The sequence below is a fragment of the Drosophila teissieri genome, chromosome 3R, assembly GCF_016746235.2.
Source record: "Drosophila teissieri strain GT53w chromosome 3R, Prin_Dtei_1.1, whole genome shotgun sequence".
NCBI lineage: Eukaryota > Metazoa > Arthropoda > Insecta > Diptera > Drosophilidae > Drosophila > Drosophila teissieri.
Window position 1 is genome coordinate 6,200,560 of NC_053032.1, and position 19,344 is coordinate 6,219,903.

The 19,344-nt window shown below is 40.3% G+C and overlaps 4 non-coding genes across 4 annotated transcripts; 2 read left to right on the plus strand and 2 right to left on the minus strand.

Annotated features, from left to right (window-relative positions):
• Window positions 1–13,345: 13,345 nt before the first annotated feature.
• Trnak-uuu lies at window positions 13,346–13,418 on the plus strand. Its single transcript has one exon. It is a non-coding gene; the product is annotated as a tRNA-Lys (tRNA).
• An 807-nt stretch (window positions 13,419–14,225) lies between these two features.
• On the minus strand, window positions 14,226–14,298 carry Trnak-uuu. The gene has a single exon. It is a non-coding gene; the product is annotated as a tRNA-Lys (tRNA).
• A 4,073-nt stretch (window positions 14,299–18,371) lies between these two features.
• Window positions 18,372–18,444, plus strand: Trnak-uuu. The gene has a single exon. It is a non-coding gene; the product is annotated as a tRNA-Lys (tRNA).
• An 808-nt stretch (window positions 18,445–19,252) lies between these two features.
• Window positions 19,253–19,325, minus strand: Trnak-uuu. Its single transcript has one exon. It is a non-coding gene; the product is annotated as a tRNA-Lys (tRNA).
• Window positions 19,326–19,344: the final 19 nt, after the last annotated feature.

The window sequence follows — 19,344 nt, forward strand, 5'->3', positions numbered from 1 at the left end:
TTTTGGTATATCGATAGAAATTGGCGAGGCAAATAACAAAACGACAAAATATCAAAATATTTTTATTATCGTTACTCGTAGAGTAAAAGGGTATACTAGATTCGTTGAAAAGTATGTAACAGGCAGAAGGAAGCGTTTCCGACCATATAAAGTATATATTCTTGATCAGGATCTGTACGTGCGTCTGCCGTTTGTCCGTCTGTCTGTCCGTATGAACGTCGAGATATCAGGAAGATTAAGAGAGAGAGATTAGCATACAGACTCCAGAGACCTAGACGCAGTGCAAGTTTGTCGATTCATGTTGCCCTCAAACCCCCCAAAACTACCACGCCCACACTTTTGAAAAATAATTTGATATTTTTCCATTTTTTTTATTAGTTTTGTAAATTTGTATCGTTTTGCAGAAAAACTTTTTGCCACGCCCACCCTAACGCCCACAAACCGCCCAAAACTGCCACTCCCACACTTTTGTAAAATGTTTTGATCTTTTTTCATTTTCTTATTAGTATTGTAAATTTGTTTATTGAAATGTATTTGTGAACGTAGTTTTGAGCGGTTTGTGGGCGTTAAAGTGCCACAACAAAAGTTTTTTTGGCAAATCGAATTTAAATCGCAACAATATTAAAAGAAGAATGAAAAGGAAGAAACGTTTATCAAAAGTGTGGGCCTGGCAGTTTTTGGGCGGATTATGGACATTAGAGTGGCCATGACAACAAAAAACATACATGCGCTGCGTCTATGTCCTTGCAATCTGCATACTTAGTCTCAACTTTCTACCTTTGTATAGTTCCCATAATTGGGGCGTTCATACGGCCATGGCCAGATCGACGCGGCTCGTGATCCTGTCCAAGAATATATACTCTACTAGTGAAGGGTATAGATTATTCTTTAATAAGAAGTAACTGTCTTTTATAGTTTCATACGAATGAATCATTCTTTATGAATTTTAACGAATCTAGAATACAGTTCATCTCCATTTGATATAATTAGCTAAATTGATTGTCCAAAGTTTTCGTGAATGTTAAAATTCCCCGACTAAGAACAAGAATTTACCGTTGCATCTGTATTGAACTAGGAAAATTTTCGGAACGGCAAAAGCTTATAGACAATCTCTAAAGGACATTTGGTAGCAAACCGTGTATACAAATTTATTGATCTACTGTTATTGCCCTTCTAGAATATTTTTCATTTAAGAAGAAAATCTTAAGAACATTAACTTTTTCAATTGTGCTGTAAAGAAATTTTAAAGAAAAAATACAAAAATATCTTCCTTTTTTATTATTTATTATTCTTTATTTCGCGGCATTACAAATAAGTGCAGATCTTGTGGGTGAAAAACATTGTCAGATGATTATTATAACTGACGATTGATTGATGATAAATTGGCTTTGCTAAAGCTATCCAAAAGATATAAAATTGTTGCTCTATTTGTTTTTACTTCTGTTGGTGCTCTGCTTACACTGACTAAACTTCTGAACAAAACAGGAATCCGGACCTAATGGGCAAAGCATGTGATTCAAGTGTCGTTCTATGCAAAGTGGGCAAACTGCATGGACATTTTAGCAGAACTGCAAACTTTGACAATCCTCCCCACACGAACACAACCAGATTGACTTGACCCAAATGCCTTGCTAAGACGCAGACACAGATACTCCACACACATACAGCCAAGTGGCAAAGAACCGCCCCATTTGCGAAATTGTAATGGCAATTTGTATGCAAAATTGTCAGAATGTAAATTTCATGCAACACATCGAATAAATTGAAGTCGGCAGGAATATAAATGAAACCAAAAGAATTCAGCAATAATAAAGAAGTGCCCCATGTCCGGTAGCCAGAAATTTGAAAATAGCTGCTTAATTCAATTGAAGGACGTGAATAAGCTTGGTGTCAGCACATCGCTAGGGGGAAATTGTTTGAGAATTTTTTAATACGTAAGGCAGGGTAAGTGCACTGTGTGCATTACAAATTTCAAATAAGACAGTCTAATTGTATTTTATTTTAATGACTACGAAAATTAAATTATTGTTTTACTCGGTTAAGGACTTTTAAAATATAATTTTATTTTATTTTTTAGTAACGCAAAAGTCTTATGTCATTAAAAAAAATACCAAAATTTGCGTCTCTAACTTTTAGGAATAAACACTAAATAGATTACAAGACCAAACCTATGCGTTTGTTCTATTACCCGGCATATTTACATGTCTTAGACCTTGATTGCTATTTAAAAATTGAAGATATTAAAGATTGAGGCTTAAATATTTTTTATAATTGAGTTATTATTATGATAAACTCCCTTCAATTAAAAATAAAACATTAATTATTGTTCGTGTTCTAATCTAATTTATAAAAAGCATAACTGATAAGTTTTTTGAAATTCGTTCACAATTGAACCACTGGCATTGAAAAGTGAAACTTTAATACATCGTGCTCTTATCTAAAAATGTAAGCCAAAGAAAACTGTGTCAAGACAGCAATTCATTATCATGGATTTTATGGTAAGCACTGAGAATGTGTTAGTTGGCAACAGGAATTGGTGTTATTTGATTGAAATGAGTCATCCTAAAATAGATATAACAATTTTATGATATCTGTTAATGATTAAAATTTGAGGTCCTTTATGAGGGAGCATCAGTGAACTTATTTATGGATTCTCTAGATTTGTATTTTCTAATTTCTTGCGAATGCTTGGTAACTTAATTATACAACTAAACCCAATCTTATCAAGTGGGTAATACATATGTATGTATGTACGAATTTGTCCCGAAAACTGTTCTTGATCTAAACTTATATGCAAAATCACTTTTCCGCTTGACATCAGCTTCACTTTTCCGATGGATATTGAACCACACAAACCTCTCTAGAACCGAATTTGTCCTTAAAACTAGTATAAAACAAATTCGGATCTACAGGGTAGACGTGGAGCAAACTGATGAGGAACGTCGCAGGGGCGAAATGAACTTCGCGGGCAATCGTGGCTGCAAAAAAGTGAAAATGTTAATAAACATATACAATGTGTGTGTTCAAGGCGGGGTAATTTAGGCAGCGCCGCAATTACATGCGCCTCGAGTAAATTATATTTATCGTGCCACACGTGATGCGGCGCTGGCAAGCAGTTTTCTCTAGTCCTTTCGAAATTATGGAATGACCCATAAAAGTGATTACAAAGCCCGCCGTGGCCTGCCAATTAAATAGAGGCATTCGCGGGGTCTCCGTGTCGGTGTTCGAGTCGCGGTTCCTGTCCGGAAAGTCACGGAAGCCTTTCGCCGGAGAAGCCAGCTCCGTGTTGTCTTCGCCCTCGCCTCTGGAAACCAAGTGAAGCCCAGACCTCACCGAGTGCCTCGAGATTAGGAGGCAGTCCGAAATACGTAGTGCGGAAAGTAATGCCCGACCTTATCGGAAGAAGCGGCGATAAGATAAGATACGGCGCGATGTCTTCGGGAGTGCTTAGAGCGCTTGTATCTAATTGATTGCCGCCGGATTACGGCACTTTCTTCACGTCGATAAAAGGGTGCGAGGCCTGGAAATTGGATAGACACGACACCCATTTATTGAATGATAGATCTGTCCATGGGCGAGGCGTTAGCTCCGGGGTCTTCTGTTTGCACTGAAATCAATCAGTGAGTCGCCTTGCTAAGCTCCCGACCTGGATTGCTGTCGCCAGTCGAGGTTCCCAGCCCTCGGCGCCACTTCTTTAAGCCCTCTCGTTGCTGCTCCAAATCGGAAAATTGGTGAATCGGTAACGACGTGCCCGATGATTCAGCACTAAGCCCTGCTAAGACTGCTGAGTAATGGCCGGAGGAGAAGGAAGCGACTCCGGCAGATGCTCCGACGTGGTAGTTCGTGGGTCCTGTAATCAAATTTCAATTAATTAATGACTTTTTAGCAGGATTCATTAGCACTAAGCGGCAGGACTAAGCTGGCAAAGTCAAAAGCCTTTCGGGGCCGGTGGGCTACGGTTACCCTAGAAATCCCCGGATTAGGGCCGTAATGGCAACAAATCTTGCGTAAACAAAGGAAGAAGGACGAATCGCTTGACGTTGCACACCCTCTAATGCCCCCTCTCTTTCTGTCTGCCTGCGGTGCCTCTTTGTCTGCAGCCCCTGTTGTCCTTTTTGCAGCCTCAACATGGCTGCTCGGGATTTCATTTTACCCTGCCTCTCAGAGAAAGAGAAAGACAGAGAGAGAGAGAGCTCTCCAAGTGTGTACACACAATCCACAAGGGGTAGCAAGGACTTTGGAAGCGAATGAAGAGTATTATAAGGGTGAAGGACCAGGCAGGCAAAAGGCAGCTGGGACAAAGTCGCATTTGCCTCTGTGATCATCCAGCTAAAGCTCGCTGTAAAGTGCTCCACTTTTCAGCACCTTTGCCAAATTATTGCCGTCTTCCAAATCGAAATCAGCAAAATATATTACATCACTTCAACCCATCAGCACCCCCGAATCAGAAATGCTAATTGACTTCACGCGGCCAGAAGTAGAAATTAACGCGAAATCGCCAGGAAATACACCTTCACAACGGCCTCCCAAAACCTGCTAATGCTGTCCAAATATTTGGCAACATTAAATATATTATGAAAATAATAGATCTGTCGTTAATTTTTTGCACCCAAGCGAGTGAAGGATTTTTCGCTTGGGAGCGTGTAGTTATCGAACCCGACAATTCACAGCCTTTGTGTACAGTCATGCCGAGATGCTAATGATAGTAAATACACTTTTACCCTGGTGTAAAGTTATATTTTTATACATATGTGTCACCCCTTCTCGTTTTCACGATCCAAAGTTGACCAAGTCGTGTTTACCTGGTGAGCTGTTGCAACTTGCAAGACAATGTGTATAATGTTATGATACCATGTATCATTTTATACCAAATACTTTAAATTTAAACTCGAGCCATATGATTTGATTACTTATTAACAACCTCTAATACAAATTGATTCCTGATAGCTAGCAAAGTTATGTTTTATGATAGATTATTAGAACATATCTAACATTTAGAAATGCCTAACTTTACACTTTGGGTGGCTTGAAACGCCCATACTCACAATAAACGTAAGTAAGACCTCTCATGTTTAGTTCAACATATTTAATCGTCTTTTCATTGTTTCCTAAATATATTGATTAATTAATTTACAAAGTATTCTTTCGATAACTCCGCCCTATCTGTACTGATAAGTATGATGTACGAGCGAGTCAGATATAATTTCGGCAGCCTTAGGAAATTCCGTTGCTATTTTTACTGGCTGATAGATACACCGTAACGATTTTTAATCACACCGCATGCTTTGGAAGTCCATTAATTACTTTTGGCTAACCTAATAACTGAGTTCTGTAAGCCACATGAATAACTCAATCAATTTGTTCTCTTTGTATGGCAGTCTGTGGCTCCTCAGGCGGATATATTCTGCCGTAAGATGCAATAACACTGGAGCAGTCCCAGAGCAATCCCCTCCGGAAGTACCGCGAAAAGTGCAGAAAAGGCGAGCCGAGAATGTGCACCGAGAAAAACTAGTAACTAGCAAGCCAAGGTCTTGCTATTACTGGTTCAGTGAGCGGAATTAATGAGTACTTTTTTTAAGGAAACTCTTTGAACCTTTTTAATTTTCATTATTGTTTTTAATTTTATGTAGAATCACTTCAAATGTTTGATGTAGCTATTTACGACAGAGGACCTAGGTCACTTTCTTCAGTGTGTCCCCTCGCCATCTGCTAACCTATTCCCTGACCAGACCCATAAACCATCGACCCTCCAGCAACAGTTACGGCGGCACAAAGGGGCAATGACTGGCTACATTTTTGCAATGTTGCTTTCAGCACATAAAGACAACTTCGCACATAAATCAAAGTCGCCGTCTGGGGCGGGGTGAGGTGAAGGGAAAGGTGGCAGATCATTTACCTTGGTCAGTTCGGTGCCAAGTGTCACTGTTCAATGTGCTTGCACGTCACTATTCAGTCAGCGTTGGCCCACTGTGCATTCTGCCATGTTAAGTTGTTTGCATCGAGCGCGGAGCTTCGGAGGCCAAGGTTGTTTCAGTTTACTGAATAATATTATTACTGCTACTTTACCCTCCTGCCATTCGCCGCGAAAATCGAGAGCCAGGTAGAAATGCTAAAAGAGAACTAAGAAAGAAATTCCGAAAACGGTTCGCGGTTCGCGGTCCGCGGTTTTTTTGCATTTATTTTGAACCTGCCCAGGTTTGCGTCATTTTGTATCTGTACATCTGTATCCGAATCTCTATAGGTATCGGCATCTCTACCCCATATGCATCGTATGGGGCTCTCATACCGGTCTGCGTGTCCGTTTTTCCGTTTTATTCTATCCCGATTTGTCGGTGTCTGTTTGTTGTTTACAAAAGTACGCGCCTTCCTCTCGCCCTCTGGTTGTTTTCTTCTCTTTCTGCATCTTATTTATTCTTAGTGTCTGAAATTATCTTTTATCTTTTTGTTGGCTTAATGAAAATGCGCGGGCCACAGAAATGCGCCTCTAGCCGGCGGAATACATTTGCTCTGTTGAACAGGGGGCTTTCAAGTAAATTGTAAATGAAATCTCGTATTATTTTTTGTTTAAGGAATCAAAAATCTCTCGCGAGATCGTTGCTTGTACTTAATAGCATAGAACAGTTTTCTTCACTGTGCAGTTCATAAAGTGCAAGTTTCCCAGCCAGCTGGATTCTCTTGACTGGCTTATTGTTTGGAAATTTGCATGAAATTCCAATAAATATGTCAGACTGCAGTTACCCCAATTTAGGTGGAAGAAGTTCCCAGCACAGTTCCGTTTGGTTCTAAGTGGTCATAGGGGGTTGATTTGGATACTAGGGGTTTGTTAATATCAGAAATTCGATAGGGGAATATGCTCATAAATAAATAGCATCATGTGGCAAGGTCAACTGTGGGGTGAGTGTTTTTTTCTCAGTGGGTTTTGGGGGGTTTCCAAAATGGTTGACTAGTTTTGGCAGCTTACAGAGGTTGGTTTTGATTTTAGAGCTTATTAAACTAGTAAACAATTAACAGAGTACGCGGCTAGAAATCATTAAGTATAAAGTTGGAATTTTGAGACCACTACTTATTTTGTAAATTAATTTAAATTCAATAAGAAAGCTTGCAAATTATTAGGCAGTTTATTAAAGTTTTTTCCTTATGTAGTAGTTTGCCTACTTGCACTTATAACTTATGCAACATGGCCTCAATTATGGCCTCAATGTTGACCCAATGACCCAGAACTGTAGAAGAGACTTCTTGCTAGCAGTCAAGAAATTTGAATCCGAAAACGCTTGACACTTTCCATAGCTCTTTCATATTTATGAGCACATTTCCTATGCAAACTTTTCGAAATTCATATCTAATCTCGGGCACTCCCTCTCACCAAACATTTCCCAGCTTAGCTCATTGTAAAAGACTTAATTGCCCAGAGGAATTTGAGACAACATTGCATGTATTTTGTGGGCCATGTGGACAATCCAAATAATTATACAACAGGCAGGGTAAACTTATGATTCAGATTCAGGTCAAAGCCCAAACAGAAAACAAACGAACTTGTTGGCAGAGCGTCTTCATAAAGATATCACCCCAACTTTAAAACGAACAAGTATCCGAATTTGTCAAAAAACCGATGGCTCGCGGTCCATGGTTTCAAAAGTCAACGTCAGCGAATGCATAAAATAGCCATAAACACTTATTTGTTTAGCCTTTCCTATAAAGCCTGTGACCTAGCGAGTTTGGTTAGCCGTCACCTGCTCATTTGCTTATTAGTCAGCAGCCGGTTTTAGTTCAATCCATTTGCATACTAAATGAGCAAAGAAACAATTGGTAAAACGGAACACGGTCTATAATACCATTTGCGTTTGTTGCAGCCGCTTTCTCCCACGAAAAAAGAGGCCCTTTGAGGGGGTTCCCCGAAGCGAAAGCAGTGCCATATTGCTGCGCATCCTGAACAAAAATCGAATGCCACGCACCTTACGCGCAGCCCCACTCAATGCATCCATATATGCATCCACATAGAAAACAAATGTTTGGTCATCTGTATTATCCCCAGGGAGAAGTGAATACATTCAGCTTTATTGGGCAAGAAAATACGTGAGTTTTAGCGCTAAGCATTTAAGTGACGTATACGCAACACCCCAAATTGTTAGCATTGCAGCTGTGATTCAGTTAGCTACAAATATGTTGACTGTAGGGCCAAATTTGTTTTGAAGAGCTGAAAGCACGTTGCTTACTTATCATTTTCAGTGAAACTTTTACACCGACTTAGTACCATATGTATTATCGATTAAAAGTTTGAAAAGTTTAAGCTTGAACTTTTAAAACTGCCAGTTTGAATGCATTTTCCCGCGGTGCATTTAATGCATTGCAACACGCACTCGCATTAAATGCAGCCGCCGCAGCAATCTTGGGATTGGATCACCATCGCCATCGTCATCGACATCGTCATCTATGTATATCAACCTCATCCGCATCCGCATCCACATCTCGGTCCCATTCCGCGGCTTAACACTTTGCCACTCGACGTATCTGGACCCGATAATCATCGTCTGATTCCTTAGGTCCTCTGCTGGAACGCTGGGTGGGTGGCCTGCAGCAGCTGTCGCCGCTTCTTGGGCACAGCCACTAATATTTCGGTATACTGCTTAACCCATGCACTAAATGGCGGGACAAGTGCTTTGCACCAGGAGCGGGGAGATTGAAATTGGTAAGCGGGAAGTTGGAAATGGGAGAATGGAAAAGGGGGTTGGGCCGCTTGCCAGGGGGTTGTTGTTGCTGCTGATAGCGCGACAACGAGGTTGAAATTCAGTTTCGTGTTTTTTTATTTTTGCGCCCGACTTTTGGGACTGCCGGGGTGAGAGGTTAGGTCGCTTTTCGGTGGGTGCTCTCCGCAAATGAAAAGTGGATGAAAGGAGCACATTTCCCGGCGCTTGCGACACCACCACACTCTCGACCGAGGCACTCACAGACACACTAATGCAGAGGCGACGACGAGTCAGAACGAGGACAGGCGCAGGCTTTGGAAATGGCAATTGACTATAGCCACCCACCTCCCCAAGCCGCCCACTCAGCCCCTTTCAGTGCACATGCGTAGTGACACGGTGACTTTCGCTCAGCTTTTTTTTTTAGAAAATGTATAGTTGTTTAAATGTTAAGTTTTGGGACGTACCTGGTTCGAATGTGCTTTGTAGTTCAGAATTAAATCCGTTTTACTACGAGTAACTCTAGATTAGTAGTTAATTTATTGAAATGACGGTATTTCGTCTGTATTTTCACTTTTGCACCGACTTTTGAGGTCTTTCTCGACGTGATTGCCAGTCCTTTTTTCGTTAATTTCGCTGAGATATTAATCGGATGGCCTAGGGATCAGGTCGCAGCCTCCTGCAGGATAATGGCCGCACTGCTGCTGCGACGCCAGCAGAAGCAGCGGCGGGCGATGGCCGCATTTTCTTTTTTGGTCTGTGAGCAGAACGCTCTACGTTCCGCCGCGCTCGGCGTCAAATTTCAAACTGAAACTGAAGTGAGCTCAGCTCACCATTTCAGCGCAGTCGACGTCCGACGAGCGGTAAGCGGTGTTTTTGCCCACGTTGATAACAGCCATAATGCCCATGCCCGCTCTCCCGCTTCCACCTCTCCGCCCTTTGTCGGGATCTGGATCTGGGTCTGGATCTGGGTTGTGTGTGGCCCAAGTACGTAACTCCAGGGAGAGAATCGGGGCAGGAACGTTAACGTTGTAGAGCCCACGGAGAGAACCAGGCTGTAGAAGAGAGCCGTGCACCACACTTGAAGAAAAACGTACAATAATGACATTTAATTTTTTTTTCTACAAAAACTATTGATATTATCTCTTTATTATTTATTAAAGGTTGGTAACTTTAACCACACTATTTGAATCATTTAGTAGCTGAGGCTAGTAAGATAAAAAAACATCTTTACTTATTGCATACAATATACTTAATAATTAATTCATTTTAATAAATATATTTTTTCATTTGAAATTATCTTTTTACTTTATAAAATGTGTATATCTACCAATACTTTGAAATGTGACATCCTTTTTTAAATAGCAATTTTAAAATTGCTGATGCCAAGCACAATGTAAGCTGTTAAATATTTGAGCTTACACCTTAATTATAAGCTGATCTCAACGAGTTTAAATTCAATTTGCACTATGTGAAATTAAATAAAATAATTAAAAATGTATTAAATAAAATATTTAATTGTTTGAATTAATTGCATATACTAAATATCATTATAGGATGTTATGATAAACTTTCGGGTCTGGCTAAAGCGGTGCTTTACTATCATTAAAAAAATGTTGTAAACTTTATAATTTTTCAATCCCATCACAGCACACATATTTTACGTACACCAGTTTCTAGTTTCTTTTTCGACTGTTTCGATAAGTGTGGCATCTCCTGTTCTGAGTTTTCCAGGGCACAAATCTGTGGGCTTGTACTTCGGAGAGTTCGAACACAACCAGCTCGTTTGTAGACAATTGTGGACTCTATTTCCAGAGTTCTCGTTCTCAGTTGCCCAGAAGATTTTCGTGTGTGTGCGGTCCTCGTGAGGTCCTCAGTTTACTCGGCGATTTACGGGGCCAGCGTAGCTCTCCTTACATATGTACATGTACATACACATCTCTGTATCCCTGCAGAACTCCCCTGCTCCCTTTCGAACTCTCCAACGAGCTGAGAGTCAATGAAACTTCTTCGTTGGAGAAGCGGCGAGGAGAACGCTCCGCGTGTTTTTAGAATGAAATCAAAGTGGGATATTTAAAGCCTCATTAATCACACCGTCGCTTTCGCAGAGAAAAATCCTCGCTTAAGGTCCTGGAGAGGTTCTGCAAGACCCCATTCACCGTGAATAAAATTAGAGTTGTGGGCGGAGTCGGGTGTTCATGCGCTCGTTAAATTCAAATTCGTTGCACTGATAATTACAGCTAGCCATCGAAGGGGACTACATTGCGTCCAGTCATTTGCCAACTTCGTTATGAAAGCCAATATAAGCAACATTTCAATTAGCTTCTTTTTAAATTGAGGTGGCCCTAATATTTGTTTGGTTCTCTTTGGATTAGAAAGAATCTGGTTAGTCTTGAATCTTGAATAATGAAAATACAAAATCATTTTCAAACAGTCAGATATCTAGAATTTGCATAAAAGTACATGCGACATATTCTTTCTATTATTAACTTGTTGTATGCGAATAATTTTATAATTTGCTCTCTTATTTACAAGTTATTGATGAGATCATTTTTATTATACCAGTAATAACTCAATTCATTTACCATGAAAACTATATTGTTTTTAACTTTACAGTTACTTTCTTATCGCATTTCAAGCTGCTCATAACGCATTTGGCACTCTGAAAAGTCTTCGTATCAGCATTTGGCAGATGCAATCCAAAAAATACGGAAGAATTTGTTTTCTTTCGCCATTTGTGTTTTTGAAGTCTGTCATAAACGACCGAGAAAAATATAAAAAGAGGAACGAAGCCGTTCCCCGACTCTAGCGAGAAAAACCCATTGTCCCATTCTTGTTTGCCATTTTTAATTTATGACCCATATTTCCCTTTACATTTTCTTTTTAGGCGATGGCTACCTGAAACGGGCCGAAATTCCGGCCTAACAACAGGTAAATGGTAAATGGTTGCTAATGTTCGCAGCCTTGATGGAATTTCTCCCTGGCACATCTCCCAACGTCATGGAACAGTTTTCAAAACGTCTCTTGACTTTGGTTTATCATCTAAATATTTGCGTTTATTTTGTAGATTAGCATGTACACCAAACGTTTTCTCCTCTCGGGCCTTTCGTCCCTGCTTTTATTGTTGCATCGTGAGCGGTGGGGCAATTTGATGATTCGTCGTAATGAATGCTAATTAAACGCATTCGTTTTCTAGTTCACTTGGCAGGCGGCAACAAACAACCAGCATCCAAGTCCGTTGCTAAATCGACCGGAGCCGCCACGATTTGGTATCGGTACATACTATGTGTACCCCTCTTTATTGTCTTCGACGGGGCAGGAAAGTGTGTTAAAAATTCTCCAGCGTATCCAATCGCACGGAGAAAAATAAATATATTCTTGCTACACGAGTGAGCTTTTTTTATAAGGTGACAAACGTAAAACATCTAATTTGATAATAAGCCCTTCTAAATATGTACATATGTATGTATGTTATAACCGCAAATTGTGTTATATACATATATATAAGTTACATATATAAACGTTGGGAATGTAAACGAGCTTTTTCTCTGTACCTTAAAGAGATCCAATAATAAAAACCCTGGCTGTCCGTTTGGCCGCCGGAGTTTAGCAAACATCGCACTCTCTCACAATCTTTATAGAAAACTCCCAGACACATGTCCCTGGAGTAGAAGATATGGCCGTGTCTTTAGATACAGAATGCAGGGCAACGTTGTTCGTCGCACAATTTGGGTATATCCACGATGTCGACAGTAAATGGAAACACAAATAAAAGGTGCTAATTTCCTGGAGGTTCAATTAGATGTTGCTCTGACTACTGTACGATTTCTCTACGAGTTACGAGTTTCGTTTTATGCAATGCACGACTTGCGGGTACAAAACTTTTACGGAAACTGTTGACAAAAAAATATAAAACTTTAATTTAAATCTTATTTTTTACCGTTACATGAAATATTTATACAAAAATGGTACCAAAAAATTAACCGCCTGAGCAGAGACTTGAACCAAGTACTTTTGGCTTAATAGTCTAAAGCTCTACCAACTGAGCTACCCGAAAGTATCCCAATTTGTTTAAAATTGTTTCATTTATGCCAAAAATTTCAAAAGCATACGAATAATTGCAAAGCAGTGCAAACCAACTTAAAGCAGTCCACAAAGCTTTCACCCGATTTTTGTTACGTATCTTAAAACTTTTTGTAATATCTTTAACCTAAAAGATTTATTTTCTATATTTCTAAATCTTATTGTACTTAACTCAAGTTGATATTATATTCTCTTAACACCTTTTGGTATTAATATGCAGTTTCTTTGTTAGTATGTATGCGAAGGGTGCTTAGTCTCAGGGCGAATTTCTTATGCAAGTTTTGTATTTTCATCATAAGTACCTACAAAAACATGTTTTTTATTAATATACTTTTTGCGTTCATAACTAAGAAACTGCACAACAAATGTTCCATTATAGTTAATAAATCAAATTTACAAAACAAAAAAGTAATATATTTCCGAGCATATAAAATATAATAAAACCGGACAACACAATTAAATATGTCAAAAATATAAAAATGAATTATAAATATTTATTTTTATACTGAGGTGATGTATGATTGCAGGAACAATACTTTTCGTTTCTGTCATAAATGTATTCTGACGATCCATGTTTGAATGCCCGGATAGCTCAGTCGGTAGAGCATTGGACTTTTAATCCAAGGGTCCAGGGTTCAAGTCCCTGTTCGGGCGGCGATCTTTTTTCATTTTTTTTAAGTTGTCGATTCGAAAGGCCTGTTGCCTTTTTTGAAATTATAAATTTGTAGTTTCACAATTAATGTTTATTTTAAAATATATAAACAATTTAAAAGACAAAAGACAATAAATAGTCAATTTATTGGCTTTGAAAAATAAAAACAAACGTGTCAACGTTGCAAAAAAGGACCCTAAAAGCAAGCAATAAATTAAAAAAAAAATTGTTTGCCGCCGCAAAAAGATTGTGGTCCAACCATATTGGTTGGGCTGATAACGGCAGTCCACTCCGGTACGCTATCCCACTACTGCCTACCACGGGAACTCTTGGCTGCTGGTTTTCACCCCTGGCCCGGTTCATCCCTCCTTAGCCAACCTGAATGCCACGGACTCCTCCATGGCACCCATATTGATGGCAAGCTTAGTGCGGACGTTCCGTCAACATGAACTGGTCCGCTACGCAGTAAATCCCAGCCTCAGGCCATCCCACAATCGGACCTCACAGAAGCGTGATTACAGAAGCTGCCAACCTTCCAGTCGAAACACGTCCATCTGAAACTCAGTCAGTAGCCTCCGGTTTCCATTCGATTTCGATGAACTGCTTTGTCGATGCACCACTTAATCGACGCGAAGCAGGCGCTGAGCCGCGTTGCCAACTGCGACTGATAAAAGCAGTTGCCCCAAAACCAAATACCTACTGGACATAATTGTTGCATCTCTTTTTGGGACTTGCTGGTATTAAAATAAAAATGACTTTCTCATTCACGAATTAAAAAAAAAAAAATAAATATTTATAAAAAAGCAGATCGCCCGAACAGGGACTTGAACCCTGGACCCTTGGATTAAAAGTCCAATGCTCTACCGACTGAGCTATCCGGGCATTGCACAAGGCGCTGACGAACTTCCCTGGTATCTATAAGAAAGTACAAGCGAACAATTTAAATAGGATCCTTGTCCAAATCTATTAAGGCTCGGTACAAAAAAGGCCCAGCTGAGTACTTCGCACCCGTCTCCTAAGAAAGCGTATGCAAAACCTTTTTTTAAAGTGTGGGCGTTGCAGTTTTGGTCGGTTTGTGGGCGGTAGAGTGGGCGTGGCAACATGGGCAACCAACCTGCGCTGCGTCTATGTCTCTGGAGTCTGTATGCTTAGTCTCAACTTCCTAGCTTTTGTAGTTCCTGAGATCTCGACGTTCGGCTATTGATTCTGATTAAGGTTATATGTATATGGCTTCCTTCTGCCTGTTACATATTCTTACTCTTATACTAACGGGTATAATAAAATAAAATTGGTGGCCGTGGCCAAGTTGTTTTTTGACATCTATAATATGAAAACTTAAAACAAATTTTAACGTGTATACTCATACAATTTTATGAAACATAATAAATTTCTATATTATATATTTTGTTCGCCCTGTTTGGTTTTGACTTCGAATCCAAGTTTCGTGTCACATTGGACGAGAAGGGGTTCACTTTCAGCGCGACCGGACACCGAAAATAGAAAAGAGTTCCAGCCGATAATTCAGCCGTTGGTCGACAATTACAAGCCAGCTGAGTCTCCAATCGAGTGTCCTGTACAAATGAGGATCGTTCCGGAAGAACAAATAAAACCGTTTCGTCACCAACCATGTCGGTGTTCAGCTATGGAAGCGGCCGCAGAAAGAGAGCAAGTTGACGATTGGAATGAAATGACGATTTAGAATGAAATAATTCGGAAGTCAACGTCAAATTTCGCAAGCCGAGTGGTCATAGTGAAGAAGAAAGACGGAACGAACAGAATTTGCATTGATTTCCGTGAGCTAAACAGGATGGTACTTAGAGATAGTTTCCCCGTACCCTTAATGGATGAAGTGCTAGAAAAGCTGCAATCTGCAAAAGTATTCGCTGTCATGGATCTCGAGAACAGCTTCTTACATGTACCGATCGAAGGGTCTAGTCGTCGCTACACGGCTTTTATCACCAAGGAGGGTTTATCTGAGTTCTGCAAAGCACTGTTAGAATTTTGTAACTCACCTGCTGTGTTCAACCGTTTTGTCAATGTCAGGGTATGCAGTAATAGCCCGACCGCTAACAAAGGCCGAACAAATGAGCGCAATGAACCAGCTAAAGGATATACTTTCGAATGAACCTGTCCTGCAGTTGTATAACCGGGAAGCACCAACCGAACTACGTACTGATGCTTCTATGAATGGGTTTGGCGGCATATTAATGCAGATATTCGAAGGCGAACTTCATCCAGTTGCATATTGGAGCAAGAAAACTTCAGCAGCAGATTCAAAGCGCCACATTTATATTCTAGAGGTTAAAGCTGCGTATTTATCTGTCCCCTTACCTACTGGGAGTCAAGTTCAAGCTGTTCACCGATTGCGCAGCGTTTTCTCAGACAGTGAAGAAGAAGGATGTACCCAGAGAAGTAGCTGAATGGATTCTGTATCTTGAAGATTTCACATTCCAAGTTGAGCAACGTGCAGGAGATAAAATGAAACACGTCGACAGTCTGAGTCGCTATCGGCTAGATGTTTTCGTAGAAGCGTCGGAGATCTCAGTACAAATAAAGGCAGCTTAGCAGAAAGATAACTATATCTCAGCAGTTCTCGAAGTTCTCAAGTCGCAACCTTACAAGAGCTAAAAGGGGGATTACTTTTCAAAGTAGTGGATGGTAACGAGGTCATAGTCGTCGCTAAATCAATGGAGAACGAAATAATAAGGGAAGCACATGAAATTGGCCATTTTCCCCTGCAGAAAACTATGCATTCCTTGCAGCAACATATTTGGATTTTGCATATGGAGAAAAATGTAGGTCAAATCATCAACAACTGCGTGAAATGTATTCTGATGAACAAGAAGGTTGAAAAGAAAGAAGGTCAGCTGTTTTGTATTGACAAGGGAGATAAGCCATTGCATACTCTTCATGTTGATCATCTCGGACCAATGGATGGAGTATCGGTTTATCTTTGCAGCCGTAGATGCATTCACCAAGTTTGTGTGGTTATTCCCAACCAAAAGCACTGGAAGCGACGAGGTCGTGAAGGACTACAAAAGGACTAGCAAAAGGAAACGGACAAATTGAACGTGTAAACAGAGGCATAATCTCAATGATAGCTAAATTGTCCACTGAAGATCCATCCAAGTGGTACAAGTTTGTAGCGCAAGTTCAAGGAGCTATAAATTCGCATGTCCACCGCTCCACAAAGAAGACTCCGTTCCAGTTACTATTTGGGGTACAAATTCACAACAAAGTTAGCGATAATGTGTTGTCGATCCTGGAGGAAGAAATAGCCAATGGTTTCGATCAAGAAAGAAACCAGATGAGAATGGAGGCACGAAGACAAATTCAAGAAGCCCAAAAAACGTACAAGAGGAACACGACAAGAACCGAGTCAAAGAAGGTCTCTACAAAGAAGGTGGCCTGGTTGCTATTAAGCGAACACAATTTGTGGCTGGGAAAAAATTGGTCAGTTCGTTCATCGGTCCATACACAGTAACCAAGGTGAAGCGAAATGGGCGTTACGATGTAAAGAAGGCAGCATTCGGCGAAGGACCAGCTCTTACTTCCAACAGCGTTGATAACACGAAACTTTGGAAATATGTAGTGGAAACGAAGATGAGGCGTTGTCTGCGTCAGACTCAGAATATCAGGATGGTCGAATGTAAAGTAAAGTTGGGTATCGATAGTTATCAACGTGCCTGCTATGCGTATATTATACGAAGTAACATCACCAGAACAAAGGAAGAAGAGGACAAGCGTCAAGGAAAAGCTAGCAGTGCTAGCTAGCTAGTGTACGAAGATCAGCAAATTGAGATTTTAAAGATTGAATGAAGTTGTGGATTAGTAAAAGAAGTCGACGAGGGATCAAGTCCGAGCATAGAAGTTAGTGTGTCGGAGGGTCAATCGTCATCAAGTCGTCAAGTAGTTAAGTCTATAGCTACTACTACAAATCTAACTATATTAATAAACAGGCTTTTATGCCTTACATGTACATATGTATGTACATCTGTTTGTAGGAAATTCCCGATCTAGCGAACAAAATATATAGAAATTGATTATGTTTCATAAAATTGCCACGCATACACGTTAAAATTTGTTTTAATATTATAGATGTCAAAAAACAACTTGGCCACCAATTTTATTTTATTATACCCGATAGTATAAGAGTAAGAATAGGTAAGAGGCAGAAGGAAGCTTTTCCGACCATATGAAGTATATTTAATCTTAATCAGGATCAATAGCCGAACGTCGAGATCTCAGGAACTACAAAAGCTAGGAAGTTGAGACTAAGCATACAGACTCCAGAGACATAGACGCAGCGCAGGTTGGTTGCCCATGTTGCCACGCCCACTCAACCGACCAAAACTGCAACGCCCACACTTTAAAAAAAGGTTTTGATATTTTTCATTTTTTTATTTATCATGTAAGTCTCTATCGATTTGCAAAAAAAGTTTTTGCCACGACCACCCGACGCCCACAACCGCTAAAAACTGTCAGTGTTGAAGTTTCTCCTTCGCACTTCCAATAGCTGAGTAACGGGTATCAGATAGTCGGGGAACTAGACCATAGCGTTCTTGTTTTCCTATCGATTTGCATCGAATTGCCACAAAAAGTTTTCGAATTTCTCTCGGATTGCCAGTGGTGAGTAACGGGTATCTGATAGTCCATAAAATCGTCTATATCGTTCTCTTTTATTTGGTTATTTATGGCAAAACGGCGTGCCACATTGTATATGGACTTGTGAAATTAGAGAGTTCCTCTTCAGATTACTGAGTTCTTGGAGTCAGCTAGAACGAAAATGATTGTGTGCGAAATTTTGCATCCGCTTTCTTAGGAGGCGGGTGCGAAGTACTCAGCTGGCCCTTTTTTGTACCGAGCCTTAATAGATTTGGACAAGGATCCTATTTAAATTGTTCGCTTGTACTTTCTTATAGATACCAGGGAAGTTCGTCAGCGCCTTGTGCAATGCCCGGATAGCTCAGTCGGTAGAGCATTGGACTTTTAATCCAAGGGTCCAGGGTTCAAGTCCCTGTTCGGGCGATCTGCTTTTTTATAAATATTTATTTTTTTTTTTTTTAATTCGTGAATGAGAAAGTCATTTTTATTTTAATACCAGCAAGTCCCAAAAAGAGATGCAACAATTATGTCCAGTAGGTATTTGGTTTTGGGGCAACTGCTTTTATCAGTCGCAGTTGGCAACGCGGCTCAGCGCCTGCTTCGCGTCGATTAAGTGGTGCATCGACAAAGCAGTTCATCGAAATCGAATGGAAACCAGAGGCTACTGACTGAGTTTCAGATGGACGTGTTTCGACTGGAAGGTTGGCAGCTTCTGTAATCACGCTTCTGTGAGGTCCGATTGTGGGATGGCCTGAGGCTGGGATTTACTGCGTAGCGGACCAGTTCATGTTGACGGAACGTCCGCACTAAGCTTGCCATCAATATGGGTGGCATGGAGGAGTCCGTGGCATTCAGGTTGGCTAAGGAGGGATGAACCGGGCCAGGGGTGAAAACCAGCAGCCAAGAGTTCCCGTGGTAGGCAGTAGTGGGATAGCGTACCGGAGTGGACTGCCGTTATCAGCCCAACCAATATGGTTGGACCACAATCTTTTTGCGGCGGCAAACAATTTTTTTTTTAATTTATTGCTTGCTTTTAGGGTCCTTTTTTGCAACGTTGACACGTTTGTTTTTATTTTTCAAAGCCAATAAATTGACTATTTATTGTCTTTTGTCTTTTAAATTGTTTATATATTTTAAAATAAACATTAATTGTGAAACTACAAATTTATAATTTCAAAAAAGGCAACAGGCCTTTCGAATCGACAACTTAAAAAAAATGAAAATAGATTGCCGCCCGAACAGGGACTTGAACCCTGGACCCTTGGATTAAAAGTCCAATGCTCTACCGACTGAGCTATCCGGGCATGTGTACGTCATCCATAT